Source organism: Equus caballus, chromosome 17, assembly GCF_041296265.1.
Source record: "Equus caballus isolate H_3958 breed thoroughbred chromosome 17, TB-T2T, whole genome shotgun sequence".
NCBI lineage: Eukaryota > Metazoa > Chordata > Mammalia > Perissodactyla > Equidae > Equus > Equus caballus.
Genome location: NC_091700.1, coordinates 70269687 through 70282909, shown reverse-complemented (window position 1 = coordinate 70282909; position 13223 = coordinate 70269687). Strand labels below are relative to the sequence as shown.

General features: G+C 43.8%; 1 long non-coding RNA gene across 1 annotated transcript in view; it reads left to right on the top strand.

Moving 5' to 3' along the window:
- Nucleotides 1-11443: 11443 nt before the first annotated feature.
- LOC138918539 (uncharacterized) overlaps nt 11444-13223 on the top strand; it is a 312832-nt gene continuing 311052 nt past the window's right edge. Inside the window, exon 1 of the long non-coding RNA XR_011428015.1 lies at nt 11444-11580. This is a non-coding gene — a long non-coding RNA (uncharacterized lncRNA). The remainder of the gene's footprint in view (nt 11581-13223) is intronic.

Below are 13223 nucleotides of genomic sequence, written 5' to 3'. Positions count from 1 at the left end.
GCCCGCGCGCATCCCGGGCTCGCGCCGCTGTGGCCCCGCCCTCTGCCCGGCGCGCCCCGGCCCAAGACTCGGTGCCCCAGGTGCCGGGCGCCTACCCGAGCTCCAGCGTGCAGGACCACGGCCCCCGCGCGGCCGTGGCCTCTCCTCCCCAGCGCCCTCCCTGCACGGCGGCGGCTTCCAAACTTTGCTGGCCGGCAAGGCACTCCGGGCCGCTCTCAGGAGCGCTCCCTCTGAGCCTTGGGGTCGCAGTCTCCGACTGACAGGTGGTGATGCCCAGTTCTTCTGGCCTCATGTCTCAGGTTAAGGCTCACCGCTTCCTTGGCGCTTCCTCTGACTTTCCCCCACTAAACACCAAAACCAAACCAAACCGAACCAAACCAAACAAGCCAGCTTCTGGGCTCCTCCCTTGGATTCTCTATCACTGAGCTCTTCTTATCTCACAGGGCCCAGACTAGGTGGCAACAAAATTTGAGTGAAGGAGAATCTTTGGGGTGGCGGGTGCAGTGAGGAAGACAGTAATGGGCAAGTGATTTGTCCTCTCCCAACCTGAGTAGTGTCAGCAGTGGCCAACACTAACAACATATAGCCCACGCTGCTGCTCTAAACCCTATTGAATCCAGCCTCCCAGCTTCCCCAAGATGTTCTTCCTTGTTTGGATCTGCCGCTTCAGTGGGGAAGAAGATTCTACATTATCCTCTCTTCTTTGACCCCTCGACCACCCCAAGAAAACAATGGGAGCAACTGTCCTGCTTCTGATGAGACACTCATGGCCTGACCTGCTGTTAGACAGATGTTGACTTAAGTCTGTAACTAGCACAGTCATGGCCTTGTCACTTACAATCACTTGTTTTACAAGAGAGCAACCAGCAGAGAAAGCCAGGGCTTTCCAGTGCCTTGACTTCCCTCACAAGTGAGCCATCCTGATAGTTGTAAGCTTATTGGAATAAGGGAGGTGGCTACAATTATTACTGCCCAAGGGGGATCCTCTGCTCACCACAAGACATGCCAATAGACAGGAGGCAAGGTAGGAGAGAAAGGACTGTATTACAGCTTGCTAGCAAGAGGGAAGGTGGTTGACTAATGTCTGAAAGAACCCACTCACCGAACAAAGACTACAGGCCAGTAATATGTGGGGCTATTCTCCAGGTGGGGGAGGTGGCTGGTCTCTGGGTGGGGCAGACATCTGGTCCCAGTTCCTCATAGTCCTTTGTTTTACTGGCTATGCGTCAGAGAATGGAGCAATGCCCTCTACCCTGATCTTTCAGTCGTCATTGATGATGGCTATCGGCATAGGCTCTCTGCCCCGGGCTCATCACATTCCTAAGGAACTCAAAAGAATAAAGTTATCATATTAAAGCAGCTGGGAGGGGGCCACAAAATCTACAGAGTATCTCTGGGCTAGTTAGTCAGAGGTCATTTAAAGTTACAATATGGTTCAACCTTGTGTTGAGCTAGTAGCACCATGGCCAGAGGTGACCATCATGACCCATGGCGGAGAGGGGTGGGAGTGTCGCTGGCTTCCCCAGGCCTGCCAGGCCACCTCTCCTATACACGCACACACACCTTTGCCCATTTGCTGCACTGGGGTGGGGAGTTCTGTGGAGGTTCAGGCAGGCCCCAATTTGACACCCACTTGCCTAAGTGTTTAGGTGGCTCCAAGTCTAGCTCTCCTCCATTTACCACTCACCAATTTCAAATCACCAAGGCTAAACCGGCCTAACCACAGACCCTCCAAGATGAGAGGGGAACACATCCTAGCCACGAAAGCTGAAATGTACGTAATGTCTGATTTGAAGGGCACCTGTGGGCTCGCAAGCGGTCCCATGCTGGAGCATGGCTCAAAACTAATTAAAAGAAACAGTTCCCCTAAGCAACATTATAACTTTACAAACAATGGGACCAAATACTAGAGGGCCACAAGGGAACTTCCCATCCAGCTCAGGACCTCCCAGAGCTACCAAAACAAGCTTCAGGTTGACCTTGGGCAGTGGTGGGGATCTCCCCTCTTGGGTCTGCAGTTTCTTCGCTTGTGTGCAGAGAGCTCTAATGGTGAGAAAGCATGTCCTCATATTAACCCTAACACAGCCTCTTGGTAGCTCCCATCTGCTCTGGTCTGGTTCTACCACCTTCTGTTTCTCTGAGCTATGATCCAGCACCCTAGGCTAAAGATGTTTGTAGATTGTTGTTGCCTGATCCCTCATTGTACTTGTTCTTTCTCTCTGGTCCGTGGTTTTTAAACCTTGAGGGCCCGTCAGTAGACTGAATTTTAATTCAATTGGTCCTTGCCCAATTAGCTTAAGACCACAAGAAGCATTGCTGTAGCCTGATAAAATCGGGTTTGTCAACCATTGCAACGTGGGCGATTTGCACACCAGAGGAACAGCTTGGCATCTCCCCAGTGGAAAAGATGGAGTTATAGGATTCTGGAGTATGGTGGAATTTAGGTGAAATTTACATGAGCAATATTTCAGGAGGCCCAAAACCAAGCAAGGCTGTGTGTCAACACACAGGGTCAATGTGCAGTGTAGACTACAAAGTGGACCTAGGGTCCTATTTCCTTGGAAGCCCCGATGTTAAAATAGAGGTGGAATTTTGTGTTTAGAAACCCCTTATTGGAAGCTCTGCACCTGGGTTGTAAAGGTTATAAATTGAGGCTGGTTCTGTGTGTCATGACTGGGATTCCTCAGGCAAAGGTGGGGTAGTTCGTTCTTACTGATATAATTTCAAATACAAAGTCTCTTTAAGTCGTTAATTTTAGAGAATGCATTTTCTCAATGAGTCAGAAAGCAGAAGGTTATGACACTTCACAACTCTACTGTGTTTGGGAAGAAATATTGTTTTCTGTTAATTTTGCAACTGGTTTTATCTGCCTTTTATTCCAGGCTCATGAATGGCAGGGTAGATTTTTTACTGTCCAAGCTGATTTTCACTTTCTCACTTATAATCCGATGGTTTTTAATTATTATTTTAGACATTAAAAAAACATTCTGAGAAGAGGTTTTCCCAGGCTGCCAAAGAGGTCCATGGAACACAAAGAAAGGTTAAGAGTCCCTGCCCCGGACAATAATTTTCTGCACTAATTTTAGTGCAAGAGGTTAACAACCTCTTGATGTTAACCAAAACATTAACAGTCTCGCTCAAAAATCTTATGAGACTTGGGTACACTTACCTGCTGTATAGGAGCTTAACTCACTTAAATACATCAATTATATGTAGGTCCTATTATCAGATTTTTATTGGCAGTTTCATTACCTACAGCATAATTTATTTTAGGTCAAAGATAATTTTAAAAGTATAGTTTGTGTGAATTTAATAAAGTTAAAATTGTAAAATTCGTGGGGCTGGCTGGGTGGCGCAGCCGTTAAGTGTGCACGTTCTGCTGCGGCAGCCCAGGGTTTGCAGTTCAGATCCTGGGTGTGGACATGGTACCGCTTGGCAAACCATGCTGTGGTAGGTGTCCCACATATAAAGTAGAGGAGGATGGGCACAGATGGTAGCTCAGGGCCAGTCTTCCTCAGCAAAAAGAGGAAGATTGGTGGCAAATGTTAGCTCAGGGCTAATGTTCCTCAAAAAAAAAAAAATTGTAAAATTCGCTTAAGGAGGGAGTTGGGGAGGTATCTACTTAATATGTGATACTTTAAAATAAACAACTACAAAGCTATACTCAACACCTCACTATAATCTGTATCTGGACCTCAACCTCTCAGTTTTAAGTGTCATAAGAAATTGTTTGTCTTTCAGCTCTGATGTAGAAAGTGTGCAATGGCATTTCCCATTCAGTCTTCACTGTCAAAACACCACTTCAACTTTCAGCTTGGGAATTGAGCAGTTTAAAAATCTATTATATACGATTAAAAATTATTTTTAAATTTAAAAATTATTGTATATTAATATTGCCATTCTCTCTTGAAGTAAGTTCCGTGGAAGTTACTTTAGTCCAGCTAAGGATAAAATCCATATTTCTTTCTTGCTCTTTCATTTAAAGATAATTTTCAAATGAAAGTCTCTAGTGTGAAAGATGACATGAGTGGAGCCATATTAAAGCAGAGCTGGAGCAACCATTTCAAAGGAATTGCCTTGCATGTCTTGTTTTCTTTATTTTGCAAACGTCTTGTATTCTTTATTTTTATTGTCCAAAAAAAAAATTTCTTTATTGGACCAAACCGCCAACATTCCAACAAGTCAGTAAGGACAAGAATATCCTGTTTGTAAGGACTGATGAAACTGGACTTTGCTGATGACCAAATCGCTAACCAATCAACGAAGTACAAGTCTAGCCTTTTACCTGATGATGGAATCTCAGGCCAATCTGTGAAGTACAAACCTAGCCTTACCTCATCTAGCACCAGTGAACTCTTCCTTAATACAACTCAACTCATCTTCCTGCCTTTTACCCATGAAAACTCTGAGCCCCTCTCTTATAATCGGGACATTGTTTGGGTCTCTGAATCTGTGCTCCCGGAATTGCTACTCTTTGATCCCAAATAAACACTTTGCTTCCTAAACTGTTTCTGTTTTCGTAGATTGACGCTAGTTAATAAAATGGGAGCTCTCCCTTCCTTCCTAACACCAAGACAGAATAGTTGCATTCTCCGCAGGTCCCTAATGAGCAGTTTCAGCAGGCACGTGTCTGTCCCACCGCCACCGGCGGCCGGCTGGACTCTGCGCCAACGCCGGATCAGCCCCCAGGGGGCGCGCGGGGACAGCCGGGAGACGAGCGCAGCGCTACTGCCGCCGAACTGCAGCTAGGCTCAGCTGCCCATCCTGGCCGGAGCAGCCTCAATGGCAGCCAAATGCACGTAGCCTGGGCAGGGCTGGCGCATCTGAGGCGGAGAGACTAGGACAGGGCAGCCCTGGGCCTGCGGGCAGGAGGGGCACGCGCCCTCTTCCCTCTGGAGCATGCGCAGTTGCGGGGAGCCTAGGCTTCAAAGACTTTTTCCTTTCTTGGGGTTTACTTCTGTCTAATTTTAAACTGTATCCAACGCTTCTCCCTCAGGCCCCTCCAATCAGTCGCCAGTTACTGCGCTTTAGACAAAAAGCGGGCAGTGGGGATGCCCGCCATCCAAGCGAGAAAGCAAGGCTGAGGCCAGACGTACACGCCCACACTTCACCCCCAGCACCCTTAACCCCACACGTCGCTGTCCTTTAGTCAACAGTGGGTCTTTGGTTTGTCGTCGTCTTCTTTTTTTGTAGTGAAATATGCGCAAGAAATTTTACCATCTTTACTATTTTTAAGCGTACATTTCAGTAGCATTGAGTACATTCACAATGTTGTGCAACCACACCACTCTTCATTTTCATAACTCTTTCATCATCCCAAATTGAAGTTTGATGCCCATTTGTGATATTGTGATTTATAATAAATGTATATTTGGTCTTCATCCCCTGGCTTTATACTCTGGCACAGAGTTCCTAAAACCCCTGGAATTTCCTAAGTGATGAGAGAATTAAAGGTGTCTTTTGTTAAATCAATGAGTGACTTTTAGAATCAGCTAAAGATGGGGGCTGATTGCTAGGAGAACCAACCATGTGATTAGAGGGTTGGAACTTGCAATCCCTCCCGGCTCACCTCTGGGGAGGGGAGAAGGGCAGGGAGGTTGAATCAATCGCCAATGACAGGGGATTTAATCAATCGTGCCTGTGCCTATGTAATGAAACCTCCGTAAAAACTTACAAGGAATAGTTTGGAGAGCTTCCAGGGTGGTGAAGACTGAGTGAACTAGAGTTGGTGAACTAGAGTTTTGGGGAGAGTGGTGAGCTGGAAGAGGTCGTGGAAGCTCCACGCCCTTTCCCCATACTTTGCCCTATGCATCTCTTCCATCTGGCCATTCCTGAGTTATATCCTTTTAAAATAAACTGGTGATCTAGTAAATAGAAGGTTTCCTTGAGTTCTGTGAGCAGCTGCTAGGAAATTAATTGAACCCAAGGAGGGGGTCCTGGGAACCTCCCATCTATGACCAGTTGGTCAGAAATGCAGGTGACAACCTGGACTGGCATCTGAATGGGGAGAGCAGTCTTGTAGGAATGAGCCCTTAACCTGTGGCATCAGATGCTATCTCCAGGTAGATAGTATCAGAATTGAGTTGAAGGGTAGGAAACCCAGCTGGTGCCTGAGAACTGCTTATTGGTGCAGAGAAAAAAGCCACATATTGGAGGTGGGTGCAGAATCTTACCATTAAACAATAACTCCTCATTCCCCCCTCTCCTCCGCCCCTGATAACCTCTATTCCACTTTCCGTCTTTATGAATTTGACTACTCTAGGTACCTCATATAAGTGGGATCATACAATATTTGCTCTTTTGTGGCTGGCTTCTTTCACTTAGTGTAGTGTCTTCAAGGTTCATCCACATTTTAGCACATATCTGAATTTCATTCCTTTTTAAGGCTAATATTCCATTGTATGCGTATCTCACATTTTTTTGATCCATTCATCTTTTGATGGATATTTGGGTGGTTTCCATTTTTGGCTGTAGTGAATAATGCTGCTGTGAACATTGATGGAGAAGTGTCTGTTGAGTTCCTACTTTTAATTCTTTTGGGTACATACCTAGAAGTGGAATTGTTGAATGATATGGTAATTCTGTGTTTAGCTTTTGAGGCACTGCCATACTGATTTCCACAGCGGCTGCACCATTCTTTTCATTATTATTTAGGATAAGCTACTCGTTAATTTCTTTGACTGAAGGACTTGAAGTTTGAAGTCAGAGGACATTCCTGTTCCTGAGGAACTCACTGAGTTTCCCTGGGAGGAAAAATAACTTGTTCAAGGTCATTACTAGTTAGCGACAAAGCTCATCCTCTTAGAGGCCAGGTCTTTTGTCTAAAACTTAGGAAACTGTTTAAACTGACCCCTGTTTAACTTGAGGGGTATTAAAATTAATGTGGCTGTTCTTCATTCCTTTGTTCCACGAGTAGTTGTGGACTTCCTAACAGGTGAAGCGTCGTGTCCTGCCTGCTCTGTTCTTGTTGTTGTTTGATGAGCCCAGGTCTCTGTCCTTGAGGTGAAGTCGGGCGGAGGTAGGGGGACTTGTACTCTCGATTACAATGCATCACTTTGTTACCGGCTCCAAGGAACACGCAAGTGTTGAAAGTGTGTTTCACCTTCACCTCCTCCTCTGGCAGGTGCATTAATTCCATGAAGCAACTGCAGGCCAACCTGCTTCCAGAATTATTGGTTTAAAAACCAATCTATGTTTCTTTGCATCTGTCTTTCTTGCCCTTCAGAATGTTCTAAGTATTTTTCACTAATAATGGGATATATATATATGCTTAGAATCTCTCTCATATATTTCACAAATAGGAGATATGACTCAATTTTGCAAAACCAAAAATAAGAAGAGAGAATGTTCAGAATATTAATATATATTTTAATCAAGTACAAAGTTTCGTAACAGGACTCATGAGCTAAGACTCATGATCTTGTGCTTTCTCCCCTAATGATACCTTCTCAGAAAGTCAAGAGACATTTGACTCAGACCAGCCTTGTCCACTTTCCCTGGAAGTGGACCTCTGTGTTTTGGGATGGAGTCGAAGGCAGGGAAGAAGGTATGACTCAAAGTCCCCCTAGTATAGAGGTGCCTACCCTGAGCTTCCTCCCTTGCCTCCGAATCCTTGTGTCTCCATCAGTGCCTTTGCAGGATCCAAGGGTTGGGGGCAGGGGAACTAGAGCGATCCCTTCCTTCTTCAAGTGTTTCTGTTGGCAGACTGGGGGTGTTAATCCAGGGCTTGATGAGGCTGGATGCGTGGAAGCAGGTCAAATGAGAGCTTCCAGATGGTCTGCTTTTGGGTTCTTGGCATTAAAACTCCTGGGATTTTAACCTGAGGTTGTGAGTTTTACCTCCCATTTGCTTTAGATCAGTGGTTGCCAACCCTGACAAAGGATAGAATCACCTGGGGAGATTTTAAGACGTACCAATGCCCAGGCTAGTGCCTCTCTCTGAGATTTCCCTCTAGCTGGTCTGTTTGGGTCTCAAACTCCCCAGATAATTCTAATATGCAGCCAGGGTTGAGAATCACTGCTTTGGAAAGATTTCAAGTGCGGATTTAACCAATCCTCCCACGTTTTTGAGCCCTATATTTTCCTATCTATAAAATCAAATCCTCTCTTCCATCTCTTTAAAAAACATATATAGGGGCTGGCCCTGTGGCCGAGTGGCTAAGTTCACGTACTCCGCTGCAGGCGGCCCAGTGTTTCGTTGGTTCGAATCCTGGGCGCGGACATGGCACTACTCATCAAACCACGCTGAGGCAGCATCCCACATGCCACAACTAGAAGGACCCACAACTAAGAATATACAACTATGTACTGGGGGGCTTTGGGGAGGAAAAGAAAAAAATAAAATCTTTAAAAAAAATTATAGTCTTAAAAAATATATATATTTTTTATATACAAATATATATATGTGTGTATTTGGGAACCAACCTCTTTCTGTTCTGCTTTCTTTCTAGAAGCTAATTTATAGCTCTTTTCTTTTTCCTCTAGAAGTCTCCTGCAATTTCTTCCTTGTGGTTGAGCTGTAATATTTGTAGTTGGTGTTGGCCCTGAGGACTTGCAGAATTACTTAGTGGTTTGCTGACTTTCCTTTCTGGTTTAGGCTCTGAGATTGATTTGCTTGATTGTTTTCATAGAGGCAATGACATCATTTGTTTTTGTTTCTATTTTTGAAGGTGAAGATATTTGCTCCTAATGCCAAGCAGATGCACATCGTTAATCACTTGAAAGGGAGCCCAACAGAAGAGAAGAGAAATGTGCTGGAGGAAACTGCCAGGAGCACTCGTGGGGATATACAAGATTTGGCAAACTTGAACTTTAGCGAGCTTGATGCTGTCATTATACCTGGTGAGTTAGCTGAAAGCTGTGATACCAACTGTTCATTTTAATTAATGCTCACTGACTTTAAAACCCTCTTTCTGAAAGAGTGGTGCAGGCTCAGCTACCATTTTGAACCCTTCTGTGCCAGGCTTTAGCTCTGTGGTTCTCAAACTTTGCTGCACATGAGCTTCTCTTGGGGAGCTTTTAAAAACTCCCAGTATCTGGGTCATACCTGAAACCAGCTACATCAGACTCTCTGGGGGTGGAAACAGATATTAGTGTTTATTGTGTTTTAGGTGACTCCATTGTGCAGCTAAGTTTGAGAACCAGTGCTCTAGAGGGAGAGACTAGTGATTCCCAAACATGGCTGCACCTGGAATCACCTGGTGGGCTTCAAGACCACCAATGCCTGTGTCCCTATAGAATGGGTTTTGGAATTTTTAAGATTCCCAGATGATTCTCATATGCAGACAAGTTTGGGAACCACTGATCTGTACCAATATGTCTCTAACTTTAATGGGCATATGAATCACCTGGCTATCTTGTTACAATGCAGTTTCTGATTCATCTCCTAGGCGGCATGCGGCGTGCAGCCACCATTCTGAGGCCTCAAGGCTCTGGAAATCACAGTGGAGGATTGCCTGTTTCTGGAACTTTTCAGTGCAGGAATCATTTATAGATGAGTGACTCCACCTTTTAAAATAAAAGATTGATTTGTAAGGATAATTGTCTTAGATATTTTTGATTTCTAAGTTCTTTTAAGTTCCTTCATAAGGAACTGTATGTTATATATTTATTCTTTTCAAACCAAACAATTAAAATGTTTCATTTTAAGATTATTTTAAAAGTTCACAATATTCTTGAAATTTTTGGAGGCAATTTGGAGATGTCCCACAGTGAGAATCAGGAATCATTGTTTTAGATCAGGAGTGTGTTGCTTGTGGATACTTATATATCTCTATCTAAATAGGAAGTATTTCAGATATCTATTGCTATGTAACAAACACAGCCAAAATTTAGTGAGTGGCTTAAACAATAACTTATTATGTGTAGATTGACTGGGCTTCCCTGGGCTTTGCTCGAGGTCTCGCATGCAGTTGCAGTTGGATAGCGGCTGGGGCTGCTGAAATCTGAAGGCTTTACTGGGCTGGAAGATGCTACTTGGGTGTCTTGACTCCCATGTCTGGTGCCTGGGCTGGGATTGGCTGGAACAGCTGAGGGATGGCCATGCAGCCATATGACACATTTCATGTGATGATCTTGGGCTTCCTCATAACCACAGATCATAGACCTCGAGGTGGTTGAGCTTCTTACGTGAAAGCTGGCACCGCCCCAGAACAAGCATTCCAAGAGACCCAGGCTTTCTGCTTATGATCTAGCCAAAGCAGTCCCTCAGTGTCACTTCTGCCACAATCTATTGATCAAAACGAGACCAGATTCAAGGAGAAGGGACTTCAAAAGGGCATGAACACAGGGAGGCATGGATATTGGGGCACCATCTTTGGAGACTTGCTACATGTTACGTATACAATATAAGTTTAAATACTTATTTACAAAACCCCAGAGAGGGTGAAGGGGTGAGGGAGAGAAATTTTATCTGAGCTGCTGCTGTGTGAGGATTGACTCTTTTCTTCCTTTGCAAATGGTTGGCCCTAAGACAACTTTGGAAAGATTGTTGCCTCTGACATTTGACGCTACAATTAGTGTTTTCACATCTAAGACAGCATTACTTGTAAATCAATTGAAAACATTACTGCTATTTTAAAAAATCTTTCATTCTAGCACATAAAGATAGGTATTTGTTTTTGGGAGAAATGAAGATGTCTCAAATGCTTGTTAAAAAATATATTCTACTTTGGGGCTGGCCCCGTGGCTGAGTGGTTAAGTTCGCGCGCTCCGCAGCAGGCGGCCCAGTGTTTCGTTGGTTTGAATCCTGGGCGCGGCCATGACACTGCTCATCAAACCACGCTGAGGCGGCGTCCCACATACCACAACTAGAAGGACCCACAACGAAGAATATACAACTATGTACCGGGGGGCTTTGGGGAGAAAAAGAAAAAAATAAAATCTTTAAAAGAAAAAAATATATAGTTCTACTTTGTACGAAACTTGAAATATTTAGCGAAAATTAGCGTCATGAAAGGTTTCTCAGCTTGTGTCCTCAGAATGTCATACTGTTGATGCAAAATGTTTATTATTTTTATTATAGTTAGGTAAATATAAACCCTTTAGGTCTGTAAAGTCCACTTGCTACGAGGGTTACACTGAAGCCTGTAAAACCCCTAATGTTTGGCTGTATGTTTTAGCGCTTGGCACCAACTTTTTACAAAAGAATCTCTGAGCCACTCTGACAAATAAAAGTTGCTATCTTGACTTTTTAAAACAAAGCTAATGAATTAATCAAAGTCATTATCAACTCCAGAAGATTGTAAAGAGATGCTATTTTTACATTCTCATCATGTGTGTTATTGCTCTTCTATGCCTTAATTCTTTGCTTAAGGATGAATTGTTCCCAGGTTCTTCTTGTCAGCTGCCTCAGATAGTCCTGGGTCCCCCGTCTGTGCAGGTGGTTTGAGGTGGCCCAGCACTGCACTGTCAACAGTTCTGCAAAGGACTCTTCAAGCCTTCCACTGTGCTAAGAAGCTCGTCAGCTGGTGCCGCATTTCCCCTGCGCTGGCAGCTAAAACCTTCCAGCTTGTCTAGTCACAGTGGGTCAGGGTAGTAATGTGGATGGAGGGGAAGGAAAAGATGAAACGCTTACTGCCGGGTAAGCAGGTTCTACAGTGCTTTTCTATTTTCCTTCCTCCAGATAAATAGAAATGTGACTGCTTTTCTGATAGCTTAACAAGTTATCTTTTCATTATGGGGCTGCGGTATTTGGTGATTGGCATTAGGGTGGGGGTGGGCATGGTAAGGGACTGTGGTTTAAGGTGATAAGACCAGGTAGCTTTAAATCATAGAGAAGATGTAGTCTTTCAAAATACATGGGCTTACTCTGTAAGAACAAAATTCGATATAGCAATTCTCTTGTATCATTTAGCTGTGTCGATCAAATTGTAGTTACTATAATTATTTTCTATTGATCCCAGTATGTATAGCCTTCATTTCTCTAACTGGATATTTAAATGAGCCTCATGTTGGAACAGATTTCTTATGTGCACAATGTCTGTGAGCTTTTGTTCTGAATATTGCAGTGCTTGAGAAGCCCATGTGAGCTGATAATTTTAACTTTCCTCACAGTCATGCTGTCAGGTGCCTAAGAAACATTTTCTCCCACTTGGTTAGATCTTCTCTTCTGGTAGTTTTGCTGATGCAGAGAGAGCCACTGCCGTATAGAAGCCTAGATGCAAACACGGCTGCAGGGATGTGAGAGAATCCTGCCAGGATGCTACCGACTAAGTGGTGCAGATGTGCGCTTTCATGGCCTGGCCCCTCTGCATGACATTTTTTACGAAATAGGAAAAATGGTGGGGGATTGTTTATAATGTATTTAATAAGTGATGCTTTAGTTATAATATTTAGAAGAAATCGTTCAAATCAAAATATTTTAGCTCTAACCAATGAATTACATACTCTATTACTTGATAGGTACTTTCAATGTGACCTTGACTCAAAGATAAAGTAAGCATCATTGAAGTATTCAGATATACATGGTTTCTACACAAGCATATTGTCATTTTTATTTTTCATTTTTTAAGTCAGAAGCAATACTCTCATGCCATGTTTCAAACAGATGGACATTGGGCTGTTCCAAAGGCTTTTTCCTGAACCTCCAGGCTGGCTCCTACATGGGCACCAGCTGTAACTGGGCAGGTTGACTTATTTTTAATAATAACTACAACAAAAAGCAGGGAGAATTTTTTAAGTGAGATGATGATATCTGAATGTTGATTTCTGCATTAACTTCTGAACTAGATGACTAGGCTAATTTTCATGATTTCTGAGAGGTATTTATTCTGTACGTTATGATTCGAATAAAGCCATGACACCTTAAGTTACTATGTATCATAAATTCTTTTGATGTGCTTTATAGCTGTCAACTGCTGGGCCCCCAGGATTTAGCAGGAGCCAGAGTAGCTGCTTCTGAAGCACTCGTCTGCTTTGGATGTCTTTTGAATGATCACTTTTTGTGAACTATCCCTATGCTATTTTTTTTTTTAACGTAGGGTAGAAGAGAGCAATTTCACTAATGAGTAATAAAAAGAAACTGCTGTGTTGCAGATAGATTTCCTCTTGGTGGGAAGAGACCACACATTCGTGCATACATACATAGCATGTACCTGCACACACGTGCATACTTCTGCTGAAGGAAAAGCAGTATATCTTCTTGCAAATTCGCCCCCTTCCTTCGGTTCCCTATACCTTTGCTCCATGCAGGGAAGTCCTGCCAGAATTGACAAGGAAGCCACA